Here is a 12,181-nt window from a genome sequence, read left to right on the forward strand (position 1 = left end):
AGCCTGTGAACTAGCTTCTCTCCCTAGGGTTTGTACTGTGGCAGCACAGTGGTACTGGGGCCATGGGAAATAGCGCTGTGTAGCAAGGCTATGTGAGTTAACATATTTCTGTGGGAGAAGTTGTCTTCCTAGACAGCAAGGTGCTGTTCTTTCCAGAAAAGCACCCAACACGCTGTTCTGGTAGAAGAAAAACTGTGGCTAATGCCAGATCAATTTGGCATGGTTTGCAGTACAAAAAGAATGTTAATTGCAATTTAAAAATAATCTCTTTAGTTAATATCCATAAATTGTAAAGATCAGTGTTAATGCTAGGATCCCTGTTGGTTTGAAGCACAGTATGTTGAAGAAGGAAATTTTGAAAACTTTTTTGGATGACAGGAAATGTTGGCACTGCCACCATCTTCACAGCTATTGTCCCTGATGAAACTGGCTTTTGCTACTTCCTCAGCCATACAAGGCCCTCTATAGCCTCATTTCTCCTTTAGTTGAATGCTCTGATGAGAAGCTTAAATCTTTTGTCCCTGCTATACTTAGTATTTGTAATAGTTTTCTTTCCCTTCCAGATGTTATTGAAGTCCAACAACTGCTCTTGAGAGCCAAGCCAGATGTAAGCTATTTTTTAAAATACAATTCAAGCCAACTTTCTTTCTTTGAGATGTAAAAATATAACGAAACATTATGAATGCCTTTTAATGCCACAGAAATGCAAAAAATGAGTGCTATAATAACCATTAGATTATTTATCATCATCTGTCAAGGCCAAATCTTAGTTCTAATAGCAATCACCATGGCTAGGCTCCAATGCAATTATTATCAGGGACCTGCTCCAAAGACCATTGTCAAAGTCAATGAGAAACTTTTTCCCACTGAGTTCAGGGTACTTTGAATCAGGCTGAAAACTGTCTAAGCTTGCAGAAGCTGCCTTTGGTCCTCCCTGAGCCAACACTCACAACACAGAGGTTGCTGTTGGTGGAGGTACTTCAGGATACTGATCTCCACAGCACTGCCTAGGGCAGTGTGGCCAACCAGCTTTAAAAAATAGCTAAGTCCTTCCCTTGTTACCTCTGGTTGCTGTATCACTTAAAGTTGAGGTGATGCTGATCAGTCTTAATATTGTCATTCATGCTTGAGGATCCTTCAGATTGACAGTGGCTAGTAATTGGCCTATATTGACTTGGCAGGTCAGAAACCCATTGCAGCTTGCACAGAAACTTACTGAAAAACGGCAGCAAGACCTTTTAGTTTCCCAGCTTCTGCACTTCATGCTTGAATAAGATAAGGCACAAGGAGCGCAAGTTAAATTTTAACGGCTAAACACTTCCAAATCAAAACCAGGTTTGCCAAAGCAATATAAAGTTTTCATTGCTGCTGACCCTGTAAAAAGGGAGATATGGGTAGCTTTAGTAGTGACACACATTCCTGCTGGTTTTAATCAAAAGATAATTAATAGCAAATCATAACCATAATAGCGTATTTCATCCCAAAGGCTCCAAGAGCTCTTGATAAAATGTTGGCCAAATGCTGTGCTTAATTATACTCATGCAATTGAGTTCAAACGAGGGTGGATGCTCTTTAACCTCTGCAATGTGGCCACTTCCAAGAAGGAACAGCACCTGCTCATTAGAACACACTGCTCCCTGCAATGGGAAAGGGCAAGAAATACAGATTCTGAAAAAGTCAACTGAAACACTGGGGAATACTTTGCAATTATTACACAGATAGGCACTGGGTGAGGCAAATGTTAGTTTTACTTTAGCTAGCACAGAGAGAATGCTACAGCATCTGGCATGAAAAATGCTAGTCAGAGTCTTAAGATTCAGCTGATCCATTTCCAACACTCCATAAAGCACCTTTCTGCTCAGCAAGTAATGTCACACTGTGCAGCACCTGTGTGATTACATTTCTTATCCAAGTCCTGGCTAGCCGTAACCTTGCTGAGCTTTTGAGGTCTGGTGACTTATAACCAAAAGGGTAATGACCACAAGCACTGACAATCTAGCAAATTATTGGCAACAAAGGCTAATTGCTACTGCACGATATGGTGCTTGAATACAGTACATTACTCAGTGCATGACCTTTATTTTCTGTAATTTAATTCCTATCTGGTATCTAACCATCAAAAGATGCAATATCAAAAGAACAAAAAGCAAAAAACAAAAATCAACCAACGCTGACCGTGGGGATATATTTTCATTTTGTCAAAAAGCAGTTACCTTTTGGAAAGATTACACTCTGGAATTGTTTAAGTGGTTGACAAATAGAATGATCAGAACAACAGTCAGTTTATTGTGTCATCTAGAACAGCATTAAAGATACAGCACTGTAGCTTGTAGTTTTTAAACCTGCCAAAACAAGTACTGAGTTGCTTTGTACTTACAAAGGCAGCTGTCTTCTTCCTTCACGCCCGCAGATAACCGCTTCCAGTTTACACGCATTTTCAGTTTCCTCAGCTGAACTACCAGTTTCAGCCTTCAAACCCCTAGTATCACTCTTAATCTGTTAAAACCGTGCCTCAGTAACATTTCTTGCCAAATGCACACTGCTAGACTCTCCAGATTAGCCAGGTTACACTAAATTCCTGGAAGTTACAGTTCAGTCCTATTGGCAAGTTTATCCCACGTGGAAATCTTAGTTCTCTTCACAGAACCAACTAGACAGTGGGACACTCCAGACTTACATCCTTCTTTCTCCCAGGGATGCCTGCATTAGCACATGCAGCTGAGCCCATGACCACGCAGTATGTCTTATATTTAGGGGTGTTAGCGCACAGTCACGCCCCTAGGGAGACAGGTCTGTGCATCCAGGAACCATACATTCAACAGATTCCCCTAGATACGTGCTTCTGAGTCATCATCTTGCCAATACAGCAGGCGAAGCCTAGCACATTTATAAATAATCTGTGGGAAACTTGTGGAAAACCGTAGTTTTCTTCCTTCACAGGAACTTCTTTAAACAGGAGCTCCCTTCTCTTAGTTGTTTTTAAGGAATTCTGCAGCATAAAACAGCACTACAAATTAGATACTCAGTAAGTTCAATGGACAGACATGGATCTTCATGTGTAGGTACCAAGAGCGGTAGAACTGTCAAGAGCACCACAAGCTTGGGCAGCCTGTGCTGAAATCCCTGCTGTATTCTCACGGCTTTTAGTTGAAAGTTAGCTTGGACATGTCTGCATGCCTTGTAAGTCAATATAACCGCAGCCCCCCAAAATCTCTGAGTTATGATGGAACAGTAGAAGATCTTGTTCAAGTTAATGAACGATATGTAACATAACATCCAACTTTAAACAGGACTCTCCAGTGGACTATGTCACACCTCTCCTAGCAGTTAAAGCTTAAATAGTTAGAGATTATAACACTGCCTCCAAAACAAGACTTCTTCCTTTCAAGGGATGCAGTGAGGAAAAAGCTGTATGTAGGAAGGCTTGGAAGGCAGGAAGGCAGGGAGGCAGGAAGGAAGGAAGGAAGGGAAGAAGGAAGGAAGGATTAGCATTTTGGCTCTGTGATACTATAGCACCAATTCCCAAGCATATAGAATCACTTAAGTTGGAAAAAACCCTTAAGATCATAGAGTCCAGCCATAAAACTAACACTGCCAAGTCCACCAATAAACTATATCCCTAAGTACCACATCTACACATCTTTTAAACACCTCCAGGGATGGTGACTCCACCACTTTCCTGGGCAGCCCGTTCCAATGCTTGATAACACTTTTGGTGAAGAATTTTTTCCTAATATCCAAGCTAAGCATCCCCTGTCACAACTTGAGGCCATTTGCTCTTCTCCTATTGCTTGTTACTTGGGAGAAGAGACAGACTCCCACCTTGTTACGACCTCCTTTCAGGTAGCTGCAGAAAGCCATAAGGTCTCCCCTCAGCCTCCTTTTTCATCAGACTAAATCACCCCAGTTCCCTCAGCTGCTCATTGTAGAACTTGTTCTCTAATATTGGATCAGTAGGGTAATTTTAAAGTTCCAAGTCTCTTGTGGATCATAATCAGACCAAATTGAATTGAGGTGATCTTGAAATCTAGTGTCTTAAAACAGGTGCACTGCTGAAATGCAGATCACACACACTGGCCAGCAGCTCATGAGCAACAATTTGGGAACCACTGTGCTGGGGTTTTGTTCTGTATATTGCTGGCTGTTAATGTAATCTGCCACAGAATTTATTCCCTTAACATCAAGCTATTCTGCAAAATTGGAGCTTTCAAGTAAAAAAGAAACACATCTAGGCTAAAGCACCACAATTGACAGTGTGAGAAGTGGTACAAAATCTACCCAGAGCTGCAGATGGCTGGTTTACGTAGCTATGTTTTAGGTGGTAGTTTTGACCTTACCAATGCAAACTGCCACAGAGGCAAAAGGCAGCCAGCCCCACTGGGCTGTAACCAGTGCGGAGGAAATCCAGACAGTCACATGGCTACAACATGGCAGGTAACCCACAGATGTCTTACCAGACTATGCCAACAGCATGGGGAGGGCTGTGGTCTCTTCTGTACTATTGGTACATCCAAGCCCAGAGAAAGGCACCTCTCCTGTTTTAACATCCAACCTCAAGTGAACTGAATAGTCACTTGGTACTACTCAGGGAGCAGGTCTAAACAACTGAATATATGCTATATTTTAAAAAAGCTAAGCAATCAGAACCAAAATACTTAGACAAAACACAAGGACAATGGGACTATGATGAAGACAAGTGCTAATCAGTAGCAAAATCTATAACCCTGAAGTAATAGTAGAGACACTAGAGCGGTAGTTATTTGTTGCCACTTGTATAAATCAGACAGCTAGAATATCATTAGCTATCACCTTTTCAAACCACACGGGCAAACAAAATTCCTGATTATTATGGTGGATTACAGGACAATCCAATTATTAGTCTCTGCATAAATACTTGTAATTAATGGACAGCAGTGTTAAACTGCTAACATTTTCTACATTAAAACTCACAAGCAACTCACTGAAGATTTTGAGCAATCTGGCAATCCCTGCACAAATAGTAGGGTTTCAAATTGGTAATTAGCCAATTTCATGAGATGTATCCTCTCTATCTGCATGTCCTAGCGATAACCATCAGTGTTTATACTTCCATTGCTGTATGACTATCATGTATTAAACGTTAGTTTACACATCATCCTTAAATTCACATAGAGCAATGTAGACATTAAGAAGATAGACAAACATTTAGGGTGGGTTCATAATCCACTGATGGGGTAAATTATAAGCAAACACACTTCCAGACTTGCTCAGGAGGAAAAGGAGGAGGCGAGGTCTTCCTGACTCAACAAGTGTGTCACAGTGCAATGTATGTTGCTGGTTTTGTTATCAGTTTTGTGTATTGTAAGACGGTTAGTAGAGATTGTAAATGTTACTTCATCTTCTAAACAACAGAGGCTGTTTAGCGCAGCGAAACATACAGGACAAGACATGGGATTGACTCTTATAGAACAGCCATGGCTACTTTAATCCTATCGCAAGAGAAACCAGTTTACCTCAAAAAACTCCCTAGGTGGTGTTCTTTTGGTTCAATCCTCTGGCCAATTGTCACCGCCATTCACTGCTTATAGAGAGTCATCTGGGAGTCAAAAGTACCCATGTTTTTGCTTCTAGCTGTTAACGTCCGTCAGGTACCTGGGGTGCAGCTGCCCTTGGTGGAACACCGTGTGACACCGAGGAGCGCCTGCTCTGCGGTCCCTGGGACAAGGCAGCCTTGCTCCTACATGCAGCCACAGAAGTAGTGTGACCACCTGCTGTGGCGAGCTCACCTGCTTTTGTCCCTGCTCGGAAGATGCCCAAGAGAGATGGCCAGGGGTTTCTGACTGGAAATCTTACACTGGGAAAACATCAGACTGGAAAAGATCCCAGGGCCGGGGCAATTCCACTTGTTTCTTTTCCTACACGTGGACATTTTTGAGGAAGTTTGAAAATGTATCAATGTTTCAGCACTTTCAAAACAGAGCTCTAAGCTTTCCTGTTGGAAATAACTTTCCACTTGGAAACACCCATCACCCAAACTCTGTCAGAGAACCACTGGTTTTCCTGGCAGCTCACCAGACGTGCCGTTCCTAAGTCCTTTGTTCAGCTTTTGTGAACTCGGGCCAAGGGGAGCCCAGCAATCCCCCAGCTGCCCAAGGGAACCTCTCTCGGGCCCGGCTCAGCACAGTACGGCCCTGGAGCCTCGCTGGAGCCGGTCGAGGTGAGGTGGTGACGGGTGTTGCCCCAGGCAGGGGATGGGGTCTGGGCCTGCGGCCGGGCGGGGCGGGGCGGGGGCTGCCGCGGGGCCGGGGCCGGGGTCGGGGCCGCATGGCCGGTGCCTCTCCTGAGGGGCGGGATGGGGCCGGGGCTGAGGCTGGGGCCGGGGCCGCACGGCTGGCACCTCTCCTCAGGGCCGAGCCGTGGCCGTGGCCGCACGGCCGGTCCCGCTCCTCAGGGGGTGGCCGGGGCCGGGGCCGCACGGCTGGTCTGTCCTCACGGCCGGGGTCGGGGCCGATCCCGATCCCGATCCCGATGCCGATCCCGGTCCCCGTCCCCCTCCTCAGGGGCGGGGCGGGGGCGGGGCGGGGCGGGGCGCGCCCGGCCCCGCTACTGCGCGGCCGCTGCTGCGTGGGGAGGGCGCGGCGGAGCGGCGGGCGCCGAGCTTTAAATGAACATTACTATCGCTCGGGGAGGGCAGCGCCGGTGGCTCGGGCCGATTGGCGGCGGCGGCGGCGGCAACAGCAGCTCTTCCTCCTCCGCCGCGGCGGCAGGTAGGGTGTGCGCGTTTGAACGCGAACTTCGGTCCTTCGCAGCTCCCGGTTCGCGGCCGCCGCGGCGCTCTGAGGCGGGGCGGGTGGCGCTCCCCTGCCCTGCGGCCGGCACCGCAACGCCCCGCGCTCTTCCCCGGGCGGACGGCGGCTGCCGGCGGCGGGGGATGCGGCCGCCCTCGGGGGAAGGAGGCTGAGGCGGCGGCGTGCCCTCACAGGCGGCGGAGCGCTGCGGGCGGAGGAGCGTCCCCACCGAGGAGCCGCGGGCGCCGCTGAGGTAAATCGCCCGGGAGGCGGCGGCGGGCGGTCGCCTGTTGCCGCCGCGCCGGTGGCGGTGGCCGGGGAGGGTGGCGGTGGCGCCGGCGCCGGGTTTCCCCCGAAGGCGCTGCCGAGCCTCGGCGTGAGGAGCGGGGCGGCGGGCCGGCCGGCCTGCCTGGCTGCCGCGGCGGGAATCCGAACTGGCCTCGTCCCAGCCACAGTGGCTCCCGGGAGGTGCAGGGGTTTGTTTCCTCTCGTTTAATGCTGAGCGGGTTCCAACTCCGTTAGTCGGCAGCAGAGCATGGGTTTGGAAATACGAGGTGTCAGTCCAGTGCTCCGTTTCGAGCGTGGTGATTACGGGTTTAAAGGTTTAGTTATAATCTCGGTCCATGCATTTTTTTTCTCCGTTGCTTTAGAACTCGTTTAAACTGTATTTTCAGCAGAGATGAGTGAACTTTAAAGAAAATCAGGTCAGGCATAGATTCCGGGCATCAAACCCTTTTCAGGTCCCAGAAATAGCCACAGAAGTAGCGTGACCAATTCTTCTTTCATGCACAGAGCTTCTTATTTCCGTTGGAATTTCTGACGGATACTGGAGCTCATCAACTGGATATTTTCGGCTTAGTTTATTGAAACCTACGCGCTTTCTGGGCTTGCGTTCCTATGCAATTGCATTCATCTCCCTTGACTGTACAAGGTTTGAGTTTCTGATCGGGTTGTTGAGCACAAGCTCTTTTCCTTTTTGCATTTTTAGGGTTTAGATCTGTGAGAAGATGAAAAGACCTGTGAGGAAACGTGCGTATTAGCTATTACAGGGTTAAAAAAATAATTATTTGGATAATGATAAAAGAGGTTCAGAGAGAATGTTTTATTTCTAATACTCAGTACTTGAAACAACGGGGTTGTTAAGTTATTGCATGTCTTATGAAGTTTTGAAACACGAATCGACAAATACTTATCTTGCAGTAAATGGGTCAGATGATAACATCTTCCACTGAATCTCTTACTTCTGTATTGGACAGTTTTGGTTGCTAAGTAGCTATGAATTTCTAATCCCAAAGTAAATGATGTCATAATGACATCATCATGTCCTTTCACTTGATTGATTCTCATAAGAGAACAGTAATGAGATTTGATATACATGTCCCATCTCTTTAATATTCTTCCTCTGCTTCAGGGGATTTCCTGACCTGCCTGGCAAATTCCAGTGAATCACACTGAGCTCTAGTAAAAAGACATTGCTTTTGGAGACAAGGTGGAACATTAAAGGGACAGGGGCTGATCCTGGCCTCTTCAAAATCTGAGGAACTTGGCAGCTTATGTTTTAAGTGTGGAGATCTAGATATGAAGGGCAGTGACTTAAAACTTGGCGTTACTAAATTTGCATGCAGGTGTGAAAGCGTCTTGAATTTCAGAGCCGCTTCATCACTGTTGAGGATCAAGTCAATGCGTGTAAATCTAATGCTTTAGGTGAGGCAGGGGGAACAGAAAAACCATAAACTGGTGTCTTCCTTCAGCTGCCAAAAAAAATATTCGGTCCTAATTGTAAGTGGATGAAATCTGTCAGAAATTCCCATGTTAATAGTGTGTTAAGAATTGACAGCTCAATTTCTTTCTCCTTTTTACCACTGATTTTAGTATCAACACCGGCATCATAGGGGGCTTCCTGTAAGAGAGTTCTAAGTCTTTAGAGTTTGCAGAATGTGTAAGAAATTGATGGTTTTTTGTTTCTTCTGAGGTTAAAGGTACAAGTGATGTCATTTGCTGATGATCAGTGTGGACTGCTAGTTTTTATCATGTGTGTGTTCGTATGAGCATGGGTTGACATAGATTTTAGGCAATTGTTTTCATGATAAACTGTTGGTTTGCAATCATGAATTTCTTCGTACCCAGTGAGTTCGAGATACTCAGGACAGAGCCATGTGTATTTTGTGTGTGCAAATCCTACTATGTCATATGATGTGGAAAAGGGAGAAATGAAGCAATTTTCATGTCCGCTTTAATGGAACATGTAGTTTGGTAAAGTTAAAAGCTGTGTCTGTCTCATAAAATTCAGAGGCTGCTTACACCAATCTCACTTGATTCATGAATATCGCAGCTTGCTAAAATGCATTTCAAAAGTAAACAATGATTTGTTAGCACGAACGAGTTAGTGGTTAATGTATTTACTGAAGATACTGCCTGCTGATGTGATGCTTCTATTATCGCTAAAGTACTGCAGTGCTGATGTCACTATTAAGTATAACAGAGTAGTAATTGAACATGAGGACTGGGAACAAGTAGGGAGGTGGTGGGGGAAGATGGCTTTTGACTGCATATTTGAATCTATTCACCATGTAAGTGCAATGTAAGCTACAGAAGCAAAAAGGAAATTTCTAAATAATCTGTAAGAATTCTGCACTCATCATCCTATATGCAGTGACAAATTTCCGCAAGCTTTAGATGCTTTTTGGGATGACTCAACTACAAACAAATGATTCGTGAAAAAAAGGGGAAAAAAAATTATCTCTGAAGAGAATCCTTGGTGACAATTTCTTTTCAAGTTATCTTAGGATTTTCTACTTACCATGATTTTTTCTAACTCATGCCTGCCTTTAATGTTGGAAACAAAAAATGAATTTGGACTTGGGGATATATCTGTGCCTTTCAACTGCATGTTAGATGGTCATCTGTGACATTTGCATGGTTGTGCTTTTAATATGGTGACACATTTGGTTACATAAAATGCAGAAAGCAGTGCACCTCAAAGCCTTTCTGAATGCTTGTAATGGAAGGTTGATGCTGCAGTCCTGACCCCTTTGAACAGGCGATGACAGCACAGACGTGGCCAAATAGAGAAAGACAGTGAATGCTTTCACAGTTGTGACAGATCTCACTTAAAAGACAAGGTCAGTTCTTGCAGTGGCTCAGTAAAACAATGGAGAAGGCAACAAAGTCTTTTGTTGTATGAATAGTAATAAGAAATGCTGTCTTTAGTTTTTTGTTATCTACTGTAAGTCTAACCTGCATGCAGATCACGGGTGAATTATCTGTTATCTGGCTTAAAAAACCCCACAAATGATATGCTTCAGAACTTCTAGCGATTGAGGTGCTTTGCTCCCCTGCTTCCAGAAGCATGCCCTTTGACTGTCAGTGTGAGGGTAGGCAGCGATTCAGTCCCAGTTTCTGCTTTTGTCATAAGCTCTGCATGAGAATAGAATAAAATGCCAGGTGGATTACTAGATTTACTTTTTTTTTTCTTCCTTTAGTTTTAGATTTTTAAGGGGAAAATAGTGTCTATAAAATCTGAGACTTTCTCAGGCCACTTGTGTGAGCCTTTTATAAGGGCAACACTGGCAGTTGGTATTTGAAGTGAGTTCCGTTCAGTCAGATTGCAAGGTAACCTGGCAAGTAAATTAATCTACACCTGGATCTTCTTTACTGATGGAAAAACAATCTGCCAGCTCCATAAAAAGCACTATTTACAGAATGCAGAAAGGATTTAGTCCCTTATATACAGGCAAATAAAATAATTTTAAAATATATTTTTGTATATGTACTCTATCCTCCTTTCTGTTAGGAGTTTGAAGAAGGAATGTCATGCAGTGTAACATGAACAACAAATTGTTACTCTCCAAGAAACCCCTTGGCTGCTTTTTTTTTTTCTTTTTCAAATGTATTTTGCAATAATTTTAATTGTTCAAGATCTGGCCAACATGCAAGCTTGTGAACGTAGAAGATGCTGACCACGTCCACAGTAGGGCTGATGTCATCTGCAAACCAAGGACTAAACGCTGCTGTCAGTTGCACTAGTGTAGCTGGAACATTAGCTTGAGAGGTCATGCTTTGGCTTTGCCCCAAGGAAATAGACCCAAACCGTTTACATTAACATTCTGATATTTCCATGCTGCTACTCTGATCAGACTCAAATGTGCAGAAAATGCCACTCTTTGAACAGTAATTGTGCTTTGTACTGGGTTAACGACAGCTCTGTTACAAAAGAACCCTGTGGGTTACAGAAAACCCACAAGGTATAACAGCTACGAGTCCTCTGACTTCAATGGTAATTGATAGTGTTCTGTATCAATCAAAGTAATCACTCTGGTGTCTCAGAAGTCCCATGTTTGTCTTACTCTGCAGGAATTCTGATGTGCCACTGTTGTCTGTTTAAAAGAAGAATAAATATCACCAAACAACAACAAAACACAACCACAAAAAAAACCAACCCAACAACAACCAAAAAACCCTAAAAGAAATAAAATAAAATACAGGTGTGGGCCTTACATGCTGGTGGCTACCATTAGCTATTAGATATGAAAAGGCTTTCTGTTTAAGACTTAAATTAAACATATTTAGGTATCAATTGTTCCAAAATCACCTTTCCACTCAAAATAAGTTCCAAAAGAATTAATCATTTGGAAATGGAAGTTATTTCGGAAAACCAGAGAGATTTGTTAAGCTGGAAAATTTTGATTTTATTCCAGCTTTGATCCTTATATTTTAAAAGATGTGATATGTTGTTAGCAAACTTAATGCTGATTTTAGTTTCGAGCGCTGTCTTAGAATAATCTTTTTGTAAACTGAATCTTTACTGTGTAAGGTAACACTTATTTAATGTTTACTTATAATCATGTTATAATGAAATGCATACAATGAAAAATCAGTACTTTTGATAGCAATTGTATTCCTATGTGTATCAAGCAATACCTACACAGCTGAGGATCACACTGTAACTTTATAAAATCATTTAACAAGACTAAGCTACAGGGCAGAAGAAAGGAAGAAAAAAGTTATGTCAGTGGTGAATAAATACATCACAAAATTTTCAAAGATACATGCTTTCAGTTACCAAGTGATGTATTCCTTTCAATACAAACTAAAAATTCTTAAGTCACAGTCTGATCTTGAATTCTGCTTGTGCGAGAAATTCTGATGATTTTTTCTTTTTCCTCCCTCTGAATTAAAATGGATAAAACTAAGCTCAAGGTGCAGACTGCTTTCCCAGAGAAGTTTCCTCAGTGTTTTCATCACTTCTGAGTCGTGGGTGTTGGAGGGGAGGGGGAGAGTTTGCACAGTCTGTGCAATCACACTTCTTCCAAGATGTGACTTGCAGCATGCCCTTGAAGGGAAAGGGCACGCACCACCAACTCTTCGCCAATCTGAACCCTAGAATTAGTTAATTTGGGGGTTCTGGGATATAG

The 12,181-nt window shown here is 43.8% G+C and overlaps 1 protein-coding gene across 3 annotated transcripts in view; it reads left to right on the plus strand.

Annotated features, from left to right (window-relative positions):
• Positions 1 to 6,578: 6,578 nt before the first annotated feature.
• Positions 6,579 to 12,181, plus strand: part of SLC6A1 (solute carrier family 6 member 1) — a 61,110-nt gene continuing 55,507 nt past the window's right edge. The window contains exon 1 of one of the 3 annotated variants that reach the window (XM_037386044.1): positions 6,579 to 6,746. The gene's annotated coding sequence lies outside the window, so the exon portion shown is untranslated. Of the gene's footprint in view, positions 6,747 to 6,936; positions 7,021 to 12,181 lie in introns of those variants that run through there. The other 2 variants (XM_037386046.1, XM_037386045.1) reach the window with 2 other exon arrangements.

The sequence above is a fragment of the Falco rusticolus genome, chromosome 4, assembly GCF_015220075.1.
Source record: "Falco rusticolus isolate bFalRus1 chromosome 4, bFalRus1.pri, whole genome shotgun sequence".
Classification (NCBI taxonomy): domain Eukaryota; kingdom Metazoa; phylum Chordata; class Aves; order Falconiformes; family Falconidae; genus Falco; species Falco rusticolus.